The sequence below is a fragment of the Hippoglossus stenolepis genome, chromosome 14, assembly GCF_022539355.2.
Source record: "Hippoglossus stenolepis isolate QCI-W04-F060 chromosome 14, HSTE1.2, whole genome shotgun sequence".
Lineage (NCBI taxonomy): Eukaryota > Metazoa > Chordata > Actinopteri > Pleuronectiformes > Pleuronectidae > Hippoglossus > Hippoglossus stenolepis.
Window position 1 is genome coordinate 27,920,482 of NC_061496.1, and position 11,954 is coordinate 27,932,435.

At 39.1% G+C, this 11,954-nt stretch overlaps 1 long non-coding RNA gene across 2 annotated transcripts; it reads right to left on the reverse strand.

Moving 5' to 3' along the window:
- Positions 1-2,913: 2,913 nt before the first annotated feature.
- Positions 2,914-6,524, reverse strand: LOC124854754. Of its 2 annotated transcripts, XR_007034828.1 has the most exons (5): positions 6,076-6,524; positions 5,089-5,238; positions 3,676-3,807; positions 3,397-3,528; positions 2,914-3,249 (listed from the first exon to the last, which is right to left on the reverse strand). It is a non-coding gene; the product is annotated as an uncharacterized LOC124854754 (long non-coding RNA). The 2 variants fall into 2 exon arrangements; XR_007034829.1 differs by lacking the exon at positions 5,089-5,238.
- Between the last annotated feature and the right edge of the window lie 5,430 nt (positions 6,525-11,954).

An 11,954-nucleotide genomic window follows, 5' to 3' on the forward strand; every position in this document is an offset into this window, starting at 1 on the left:
CACACCACCTGAAAATTAACCTTGACAAGACTGAACTACTTTTCCTTCCAGGGAAAGGCTCTCCCACCCACGACCTGACCATTACCTTTGAAAACTCTGTGTTAGCCCCCACCCAGACTGCTAGGAACCTGGGTTCGACACTCGACAGTCATCTCTCCCTTACTTCCAACATTACTGCAACAACACGTTCCTGTAGATTCATGCTGCACAACATCAGGAGAATACGCCCCCTTCTCACTCAGGAGGCGGCGCAGGTTCTGGTCCAGGCCCTGGTCATCTCACGCCAAGACTATTGTAACTCCCTCCTGGCAGGTCTACCTGCTAGTGCCATCCGACCTCTGCAGCTCATCCAGAATGCAGCAGCTCGACTGGTCTTCAACCTACCTAAATTCACTCACACTACTCCGCTCCCTTCACTGGTTACCAGTGGCTGCCCGCATCCGTTTCAAAACACTAGTACTTCCGTACTGTGCTGCGAATGGATCGGGTCCAGTCTACATCGAGGACACCCCAGCCCGTTCACTCCGCTCTGCATCTGCCAATCGGCTTGTTGCTCCCTCACTGCGAGCTAAACACTCACGACTGTTTGCTGTCCTGGCTCCTAAATGGTGGAATGAGCTCCCCATTGACATCAGGACAGCAGAAGTCTACACATCTTCCCCCGCAAACTAAAAACACATCTCTTCTGACTATACCTTGAATACAATTTTAAACTAACAATTTAGTTGCACTTAAATGGCACTTACTTATAGCACTTTGTAGTTTTGCTTTTTTGAAGAAATTGTACTTTCTTGATTCTTGTTCTGGGTTTTTACCCTCATGGTTGAATGCACTTATTGTAAGTCGCTTTGGATAAAAGCGTCAGCTAAATGAAAAATGTAAATGTAAAATGTGTTCCACCTGTGTTCAATTGCCCCTGCCTTCCCTGTGTATATAAGTCTCTGTGCTTCCCTTTGTCCTTGTCGATTCGTCGTAATTCATGCCTCGTCATTTGTCATTCCTCTGTGTCATCTTCATCTCTCGTGAGTTCCTAGTGTTTTCCCAAGTCTGTTCTATGTTTTTCAGTTTAGACTTTTGATACCCGTTCCTAGTTGTCTTTTCTGTTTTGGTTGAATTTTCCATTAAAGGACACTTTTTGTGAAAAAATTCCTGTCTCTGCATCTTGGGTCCACCTGCTCCACAAACCCTGGCAAAAGATGGGTGACTATTTTTGTTACTAAATATTCTCATGTTCAACATGTTTGTGTATTTAAAAGTGTTATCTTTTGCGGTATCGACCAAATATTATGTGTGTGATCTCCTCTTCAACATTTCCATGCATTTAAAAAAAATATTTAATATGCAACGTCTTTCTTTTTTAAGGTATAATTTATGAATAATAATGGTTATTTAAATCACATTATTCAACATATGATTACAAAATTTAAAAAAACACAACTACTGATTATTTTACACAAGCATTTCTGTTGTCAGGTGTGCGCAAGAGTGCTCTTCAGTGCGTGTAGATTCTGTTCTTACATAAGAATAAATCCCAGATAAGAAAACTTTGGTGAATGTCAGAATCTTCGCAAAAAACTGTGTATGTGGATTTCAAAATAAATTTCTTCTTAGGAACTGTTGGTGAATGAGGCCCATTTTTAAAAGTTATGGGATTAGAGTTAGGGAGTTATGGCTCTGATTGGAAATCAATTCTCATTTCCGTTATATTGATAATTTTTGGAGCAGAATATAGTCAAATTTATATATCAGTATCAATGTTCAATGGTAACCTTTACGAAGACCAACTAATTTTCTAACTCAGCCCCCCAGAGAGAAAGACTGCAGTGTTGTATGACATCACCATAACATCACATGTAACAGTTGTGTGGAGCATTACATAATTTAAACACAGATGACCCTGGACAAGAGACTAAAGAAAAAACTAAAGCACACTGTTTCACTGGATTCACTGTCTCCACTGTATACAACCACATTTTCTCATGTGTCTGAACTTACAAATAGTACAAAAGAATGAAAGTGTTCAAACGGTCAGTCGACCTTGAACTCAGATTATTTTCTCATACATATTTTGAAGAACTCATAGAACTGCACTGGCTGTCTGTTGGAAGATGATGTGGGTTTAATCATGAGAGCCATTATACTGTGAAATATATTTATTAGATTATGAGCAACATTATTTCAAGTTAGTCTCACTGTGAGTAGGCTACAAGCCTGCAATTCTCCTCTCCTTCCGTTCTACTATGGGGGGAAAAAAAATCTCCAAGTTGCAGCCTACACACTAGACATAACCTAATGTCCACATACATCTTTTATGGTTTTTGCACATTTCTTTTTGAATTAGGAATTAGTCATACACATTGACCCCTGGGAAAATAAGTGATGAGTGAGATAAGGATTGATAGATCAGAATCAGTTTCTTGTCAGTGTGTTAATTACAGAGTAAAGAGTACATTAACCCTAGCTTAACATTAACACTGTAAGCGGGGGGAAAGACATAGGCTTTTTTTATCCAAAGTTCAAAAGTGCACCTACAAACAACTCTAAAGCTCACTGATTAACTAACTGTATATCTGACCAACCTAAACACCTGAAAACACAAACGTGTATGGTGGGGAGTTTTTTAGCTTTGTTTGTTAGCGGACCGCTGCTGCAAAATTTCTGTAGTGGAAACCCTGGCTGCGCCTGCCTGCCGTGACTGCATCTTGCATACTTGCTGACTTTGGCTGATGCTGGACAGTATCAAACAAATCATCATGGTAAAACAGTAATCAAAGATTATACGTTACAAGTAAACTGTGGGTATTTTACCACGGTATCACGTGAAACCGGTCATCTTTTAGTCACTAGGTTTCATTATACCACAGGATGAGATTTACTAATGAAGACATGAGAAACTAATTATTTTCCTCAAAATTTATTTTTTTGCAAATGTAAGAAAATACAAACATATTACATAAAGATATACCTACAAAAATGTCTCATTCTCTGACCAAAGCTTTGCTGGGGGTATTTAGGATGCCACAAAAGATCAGCTAGGAGTTTCCTGATCCAGCTGGCCAGTATTTTGGCTTATGGCCACCCCATGACTGAAGCGCAACTTGTGGCAAGCAGATGCTTCCTCATTTGATGATCTGTCATATTGGGATACCAGATCCTCTTCGATGGGGATTTCATCAACTCCTCTTCAAATGGTGCTGGGTCCTCGAAACACCTCGTCAAACACCAGCATCATCAAGTCACCCATGTAATCTGTAAAATATTTCATTCAAAAATTATTTTCTTGTGTTTTCTAGAATTTACCTTTGTTGTTTAGTTTTTACTTTAAAATACATGTTTTCACATTGTATGTCATAGTAATAACAATATAACCAACAATAAAAACAGTTTACAACTTACTGTATGTGGGGTCTGTTTTAAAAGACTTTGTGGTGCCTTCATCCATCTTCTACTTGTAGAACTGGTTGTCCTATGAATGTTGTAGCTCACTTGCGGTCTGCATTTTAATTGAAATGCATTGAAGGGTACAACCTACAAAAACAGTTTAGCCAAACACAAGACACACAAGTTAATTATATCAGATTTATTATTCACTAATTAGTAACTTTGTAATAGGATGGTACCGCAAGTAGTAAATAACGTTTAAGATAGTATAAAATACATTATAAAGTACATTACCTGGACAACATACCCATGAATAGGAAAACCCCATTCTTTTGTACGGAACGTAGAATAAGGTCCTCCAGTGAGGTTGTTTGATTGTAGTGGCTCCTCTTCTCTAGATCCTCGAGGACTCTCCAGATGCGCATCCTGTTACCAAAATACCAAATGTGCACAGTCACACATCCTGCGCACTGGTTATTTAACCACGCTTTGCACAGTGTGCCATAATGCAAGAAAATAAGGCCCTATGTTTTTATTGACAAGTAATCTCTAATGTTTCCACCACAGTGTAGCCTTACTCAGTCAGTGCAGACAGAGAAGCCCATTGTAGAGGGTGATTATCATTATCTTGTGATCAAATTCTCACTTAATTTCTGATGCAGATTTTGCAACAATACTGGCCCACAGACCTCAGGGGGATGTCGCTACATGATAAGCCCAGCACAGAGGCGGCAGAATGAGAGGAAACAACTGCTGAAATTTTGGGTAGTTGGCTTCATATTTGCATTTCCTGAGAGACTGAAATTAGTTGCGTTTCTTAATGAGTTATCAGTTAAGGTTATATTTTTTACCAAGAAGACAAACCAATGTGTTTAATAATCTGAAAAGCCAGTGGTGCACATGTCCACATATTTCAGCGTTGTAGCTGAAGTAATCATGTGAGCTAAGGTTAAATAGTGTGTAACATATTTTCATATATTGGATAATAAATGAATGTAGTTTAATGTGCAATAAAGTTATCTATGAAACTCTGTTTTACTACGCATGATTCTGAGAGGCACATCTGGTCAAAAGTCACAGAAGCAACATGCACAGTATTGTAATCATACAAAAACACTTTGATGAACATGTTGGAATTTTAAATTTATCACAAAAGCCTTTTTATATTTTCGTTTTAATCAAATCAATCATTGATAGTTAAGATATGAGTCAATACTTCGATTGTGTGTCTTATGACAACATTTTATGAAAATAAAAACATGAATTCACCAAATTGTCCTGTTTGATTTATTATAAGGGGTAAATGTGCAAAAACCAGGCAAGTCATCTGTAGTCAATGTAAAATGTACTGAGTACAGTTTAATCATAAATATCAGAGGTTATGTAAACACTTAATCATGTTTATCTAATACATACTTTAAGTGTTAACAGCAGTAAATATTTGTTATAGAAGTCACAATTAATCCTGGTGAAATTCAGGTTGTACAGTTCCAGCTGTACACATTGGTAAACACTTAGCTGTGAAGGTTGTGAGTGCTGAAGTTGATCCATTTACTAATTCTAGGTAAATAATTTGCAAGTTATGTTAAAAAAATGTTACTACCACCTCTAAAAACAGCAGAAATTAAGTAAAAGGTAAGAAATTGAATCTGAGAATATAAAGAATCAAACACAAAGGCCCAATCCCATTTCACCCTTTGGCCCTACCGTTCATGTGTAGGGGTAGGCGGTCCCAATACCTGTTGGGACGGAGGGGTAGGGCTAAGGCATAGGGCTTAATAGCCCTCCAAACGAAGATCTTCCGACCCTCACTTCGAACGTAGGGGTACCCAGAAGGCCTTGCGAATCAGCGGCAAGCTGGGAGAGAGACCAACAAATATAGTATTTTCTCCATTTATGATTTAAATATTACGATTATGATTGTAATATCTAAGTTTAATATGATTTGAATGTATTACGGTCACTTTTTTCACAAAAACCTTAAAACAAAAGATCCCGACTGCATGCTAGCGATAATTTTCTTTGCATGATAATCCCGTATTTTCACAAAATTTCCGGTCGCATCCCACCTCTTTGAAGACACACAATGCAGTTGATTGAACCCACGTATAGCAGCGATGTTACTGAACTTAACTTCTCCTCTAATAACTAAGCATCCTGGCAGGGTTGCCTACAGAACACTGCTAGCATCCTGAAGCTGTGTGCTTTTGATTCATACGTGCTAAGCTTTTCAATTTCAAATGTCATTGATTCACCTGCATTTGCATTGATTTTATTTGGATATTATAGGTTTGTTACTTTAGTAACTGCAAACAATAGCATTGGTTTAATTAAGATCTCAACAATATTATTACAATGACATCCCCGGCAAAACTGTCTCGTCTGTTTACATCGATGACTACTGATGACGTGTCGGGTTTCCTCGAAGACTACTGATGATGTAACAGCTTCTTGAAGGGCAGTCCCAATTCGTATGGAAAGATTTCAACCAGTACCCCTTGTCACTCCATTTCAAGGGGCAAGATAACCCTCGAAAACAGGGGCCAAGGGGTGAAATGGGATTGAGGCTAAATTCTGTTGTTCTGTCAGGGTGAAGGTGGTTTATTGACATCATCATCATCTAATTAAGGATGTTGTTATCCAGTCTCTCCCCTCCACATCCTGAAGAATGGCACAAAATATTCTGCTACATACATGAGGTCTTCCTTCTGTTGACCAGTCATCGTGATCGTTGAACAATGAGGTCTCCGTTGTTTCACGTCATCATCATCAAATAAAGCTTCAGTTCTTCTGCCTCCGATAGATTCATGGATGGTTAAAAAAACAAACAAAAGCAAGTCAGAGAGAAATAGAAAAATAATCAATTAGTTGGTAACAATCAGACATTATTACATCAGAATTAAATCATCAGATTAAAGTAGAAATAAAGACACTGGCACCAAGAAATCCACAGTCCAGGAGAAATCATGAAACTGAATGTAATCATAAAAATCTAATGTAGTTAACTTACTATCTGTTTTTCCTACACAGTGTATATCTGACAGCTTCACTGCTTTTTACCTGAATAGCTTTAGACATACAGCAGTGATCACAACAAAACACTGAATGTTAATGCTATAGTTTAACCACATGTAAGAAGTTACCTAAACATCATGTGAAATTGAACTATCACCACGTCCTCGTGGACTTTTTAAATTTACATTTTTTTCGAGCGCAACTGTTACACCTGGTTAACACAGGTAAGCAGCCCTGAGGGAACTAATAGGCCCAGCATTGCAAAGCTATCGGCTAACTAGCTAGCTTGGTTAGCATCGTAATTCACATTCACTGGGACAGTAACTAGCATGCTAACAGTTTCCTCCTCTCTGGTCAGAACATATAGAAACACACAGTAACTTTTGTGGACCATAGAGAACACGTGAAGATTAAGACTGTAAAACGTTAAGAGAACAAGACTTTACTCACCGAACAAACCGTGTCTGATACAGTCTATGGTTGTTGCTGAAGAACAAGCCTTAAACCCGGTGAACTCAAAACTAATAACCGAAGCTAAAGCAATAAGGTCCGCGTACGCTGTTCGGGTCGTAATAAAGACAAACTAACATTAAATGTGTCGGTGTAAAAACCTTCCCCAGTTACTGACATCGACAGAACAAGAGTAAATATCAGAGAAGTGAGTGAACACGATGTAAATTAAGCTCCAGTTTTCTTCGGGGATTCTCTCTCTCCTCTGGCCGGTCGCAGCTGCTGCCTGTCAATCATTCGGGAGTCTGTGTGTCAATCAAACAGACACACCCCTAAATGTACGGCTTTTCAACTCTGATATCTAATTAATTACGATATTATTTTCAGATTGACCACCAGATCTCTGATAAGAAGGACAGTATCTAGCGATTGAGACCATAATCACCGGTGGGAATTTCATGGGAGAAATCCAGAGATTTCTTGGAGCCAGTTGGAGCCAGCCCCTGCTGGATCTCCGGCGGTACTACACTTTTAAGCACTTCTGCAAAGGTTTCTTCTTTTGGAGCGGGAAGCTACGTCCATCTTTTATATACAGTCTATGAGACAAACACAGATATGACCCGCCGTACTCTGCCCCTGATTCGCTTACTCGAATATTCTTACCCTAACTAACCAATCAGAGGCAGAGTAAGGAGGGTGATGCTTTCACAGTCTAAGGAAAACGGTTTATTCCAAGGTCCAACCCGTGAGAACTGGGTTAAAAGAGAAAGCTAAATAAAAATGAATAAACATGGATACAATAAATAGAATGCATGTATGTATTCCCCTACAGCTATACAACAGGTGGCTTATCACATAGCATCAGCTAATGAATACACACATGTAGCAGTATAGCTTGCAGCTTAAACATAAATCCTTTGTTCATTAATAAAACATATCTTTGCTTACACACTACATACGCTTACATAGTAAATTATGCACTTCAAATATAGCTGAGAAAATATAAATTTAACTTTTGGATTCATATAATTATTGTTCTGCACTGCACAGCTAACTGATTATCAAATATTCAAACGTAAAAAAAAAACGACTGAAAAAAACATAACTGGAAGCCCCGACATTCAAATTAGACTAAATGGAGTAATTTACGCCATTTTTTTGCCTAGATGTCCTCTGATGTCCTCTAATCTCCTCTGCAAGCGCGTTCATGTTTTCACGCACACACCTGGAACACTGCACACACTGCGCACAAGCTCTCATCCAAGGGCACACGCAGGGTGCGCATTAGCATCGCTACTTCTGCTAGCATCGTTACTTCTGGTAGCAGACTTTTAGGACCCTACGCCGTACCCTGACATGCACCCCCCCAAAAATATTTAACTACGCGTTACAGCGACGCAGACCCCAAAAGAGCTGTAATCGTCTGCTTGATGTAATGTAAATGTTAACTGTCTGTGATACCTTGAATTTAATGTCTTTCTACTCCATGAACTTTCCTTTACCTTTTGCGCTTGAACCTTCCTTGTCATTGTAAGAAACAAATGCAGATGCAACCAAAAGAACTGGATTTGATTCAGTACTGGCTGCGCAAACTACTGAAATACTGATTGCGTTAATGGAAGAATTATTGTTCCATTGTTGTCTCTCTCCTATTCAGCTGAATATAGACTCTGACTTAGTATATACTTTTATTATTTTTTGTTATATTCTCTGTTGTATTTCCTGCTTCAATAAATTCACAAAAGACAGTTCGATCTGAGAATTCTTGTTTAATTTCTCTCACTGAGAATTTCCACCACACTTGGTAGCATTGCATTTCCTGCACAGTATTTCTGTAATCTTCTGCTTCGCATCACTCGGTTTAATGGTCTTACAGACCGTCTCCTCCAACATCTTTTCTTCGTTGCAGTTTTTTAAGAAAAAGTAATTGCTCTTCAGCTCCAGCATATTAACACTCTTCATTGTTCAGAATTTGAAAATAAGCGGACTAGAAACCAGAAGAAACTCAACACAGTAGCATAGAAACTCTGCGGCAAATAGCGTTTCAGCATGGTAATCGCAGGGCGCCATCTCGCTGTTATCAGACTAAACATATCCAAAGAAATAACTTGTTTGCTAACATTAGCCCGCATTAGCATTCCAACAGCTACCTAACTTCAGTAATAGAGCGCTGCCACAACGCGGTTATAACTACTCTATATATATTATATATATATATAATATATAAATATTATCCACTACAGTTTACAGGATAAACAATCAAATAACATCGATAAATATATTGATCTATAGACACCTCATCACTGGAGAGGAGACTTCTTGATGCTGTCATTGGCATTTTGATGCAGTAGAGCCACCATGGCTGAATTAAGGAGTATTTAGGCTGGCTGCCAATAAGCCACAGAATTGATTTTAAACTTTACTGCTTATTTTTAAATCTCCTAATGGAGCTGATCCCAAATACATAACAGATCTGTCAGTCCAATCTAATCCTATGACACCCATGAGCAATTGCAGACTGCACATCGGGAGCACTGGGATGTTTCCCCTCTGGCCCGATAGTCTTTTTGGCCCACCTTGAACTGATGCAATAATATTGCAAGCATGAGTTGATGGAACTTTCAAATCCACTTATCCGTCAACAGACGTAACCTACGTAATGTCCTCCGACGAGTTGTCTCTCGGTGACACAAATAGCAACCAAATGATATTACAGCTTCGCAATCTGAAATCGTTGTAGCAGCCATGCTCCCGCTTTAAAGTAAAAGCCCTTGGAAATTATTTTATATATTTTAATATTTTCACTATTTTGGTTGTAGCAAAAGAGGAGATTATGGAGAAAATGTCATTGTAAAGATGGCAGAATGCAGATAGTTACTGCACCGCCTACTTGTTTTACCTTGTTTACTAGTCTGGTAACTGTTAGATCAACAAATAGCGCTAGCCTACAAAATTAGAGGTCTGGCGCTTTGCGTGAAAAGGGTGGCCTGGAGGTGAGCTGGGAAGGTAATGGTAGCATAGAGCATCAGGTGCCAGACTCTAAGATTTACAAGTTGCCCAACATAACTTGAATTTGCATAGAGATGCGCTAGAGCGAGTTAAGTTCAAATGGGCAAAGAAAAATGGCTAGAACTGGGAAAAAAATTCTTACACAAGGTAAAAAACACGACGGATGGGTGGTGAGTTGACCGCAACAAGCTAGCAACGTTAGGACAACGTGCAGACGGGTACTGAAGGGGAGCTACACCAAGATGCTAATCTGTGTCTAATCTTGAAAGAGCTACGGGAATTCCGAAAGGACTCTAGCCAGCAACTGAGCTGCATAAGAGAGGATATAAACAAAATCTACGAAAGAGTGGAAGAAGCAGAGACGCGAATCAACCCGTATCCAGTCAGCGGAGGATGTATTGACGGAGCTGGTGAAGCTTCAGGTGGAAACAGAAGCAAAAATGACTGACTTGGAAGGATGTTCACACTGCGACAATATCAGAATATATGGAGTAAAAGAAGGAGCGGAGAGGAGTATGGCATCAGTCATTACTTTTGTGGAGGATTTGCTAAAGAAAGGTTTGGAGCGCCCCCACTCCCACGACCGAAGCCCCGCCAGGATCATTTGTGGTCAAGTTCTCCAGCTACAGAATGAAAGAGGAGTTGCTTAAAAGAGCTTGGCAGAAAAAGGGTTTCGACTTTCAAGGGAAAAGGGTTCATATCTGGACCACAATTACGCACCAGAGCTGCTGAAGAAGCAGAGAGAGTATGCTGAACCGAAAGCCGCATTCAAGGAGAGTAACATCCAATTCCAGACCCCTTACCCGGGCAGACTCAGAGTGTTTTATGAAGAAGGTACGGTGATCTACGTTTCAGTGGAGGAAGCAACAGTAGACATGGCAGAGAGGGGGTTACGGATGATGGTACTGAAAAAAACAGTTTCCCTGCTGGACCAGATAAACCAACTGACGTTACGATCGGGCAGAAAGCGAAATAGCCGGGAGAAGCTTCAAGGAACGTCTCTGGAGGATGAAAATATAAACAAAGGATAAACATAAAAATACACTGAATCAAAGAATAAAAATGGAAATAGACAGGAAGAAAAACCAAATTACTTGCCTACAAATTAAAAAAAAGCAACAGGCAGAGAACACAATTTATAAAATAAAAGACCCTGTAACAAACTCGATACACTCCAAATTAAAAGATATACAACTATTTGAAACAGCCCAAAATAGAAGAAATAAAAATGGAAGCCTTTTTTGATTGATTCAGTGAAATTACAGATGAGGAATTTAAAAAGGCAATATCAAATTTAAAATCACACAAGGCTGCAGGGCCAGACGGTTATCCTTCGGAGTGGTACAAAGATATGAAAGATCTGTTGATTCCTATATTGAAGGCTACTTACAACCACATGCTCAAGACTGGCATAACTCCTCCCTACTGGAGAGAAGCTGTGATTTCCTTGATTAAATTACATTTCATTTTCATAATTCCAAAAGAGGGTAAAGATAAACTAGATTGTGGGAGCTATCGGCCAATAAGTGTACTTAACCAAGACTACAAGATCTTTACCCACATCATGACAAAAAAATTCTCCCCCAGATAATAGGTCTAGATCAGAACGGGTATTATTCAGCAAAGGCAGACACAAGAAAACATTCGCCGAACCTTTCATGTAATTCAATATATAGATAAAAAATAATCTCCAGGCAGTATTGTTGAGCCTCGATGCGGAAAAGACTTTCGACCGAATCAATTGGAAGTTTTTATATTGAGTACTTCAAGATTTGGGATTTCATCAGACCTTTATTAAAACCATTCAAACGTTGTATGATAACCTGAGGGCAAGCCTAAAAGTAAATGGAGCCATATCCAACTCATTCAGCCTGAAAAGAGGGACTAGACGGGGTTGCCCAATCAGTCCGTTACTGTTTGCAATATTTATTGAAGCGTTAGGTCAAGGGATCAATCAGGATAATAATATCACAGATATCAAAATGCAAGGTCAAGTACATACAATTTTCTTTATTCGCAGACGATATTTTAATTTACTTGTCGAGACCAGAGATTTCAATTCTTAAATTGTTGTCTTTTCTAGATACTTTTGGTTACGG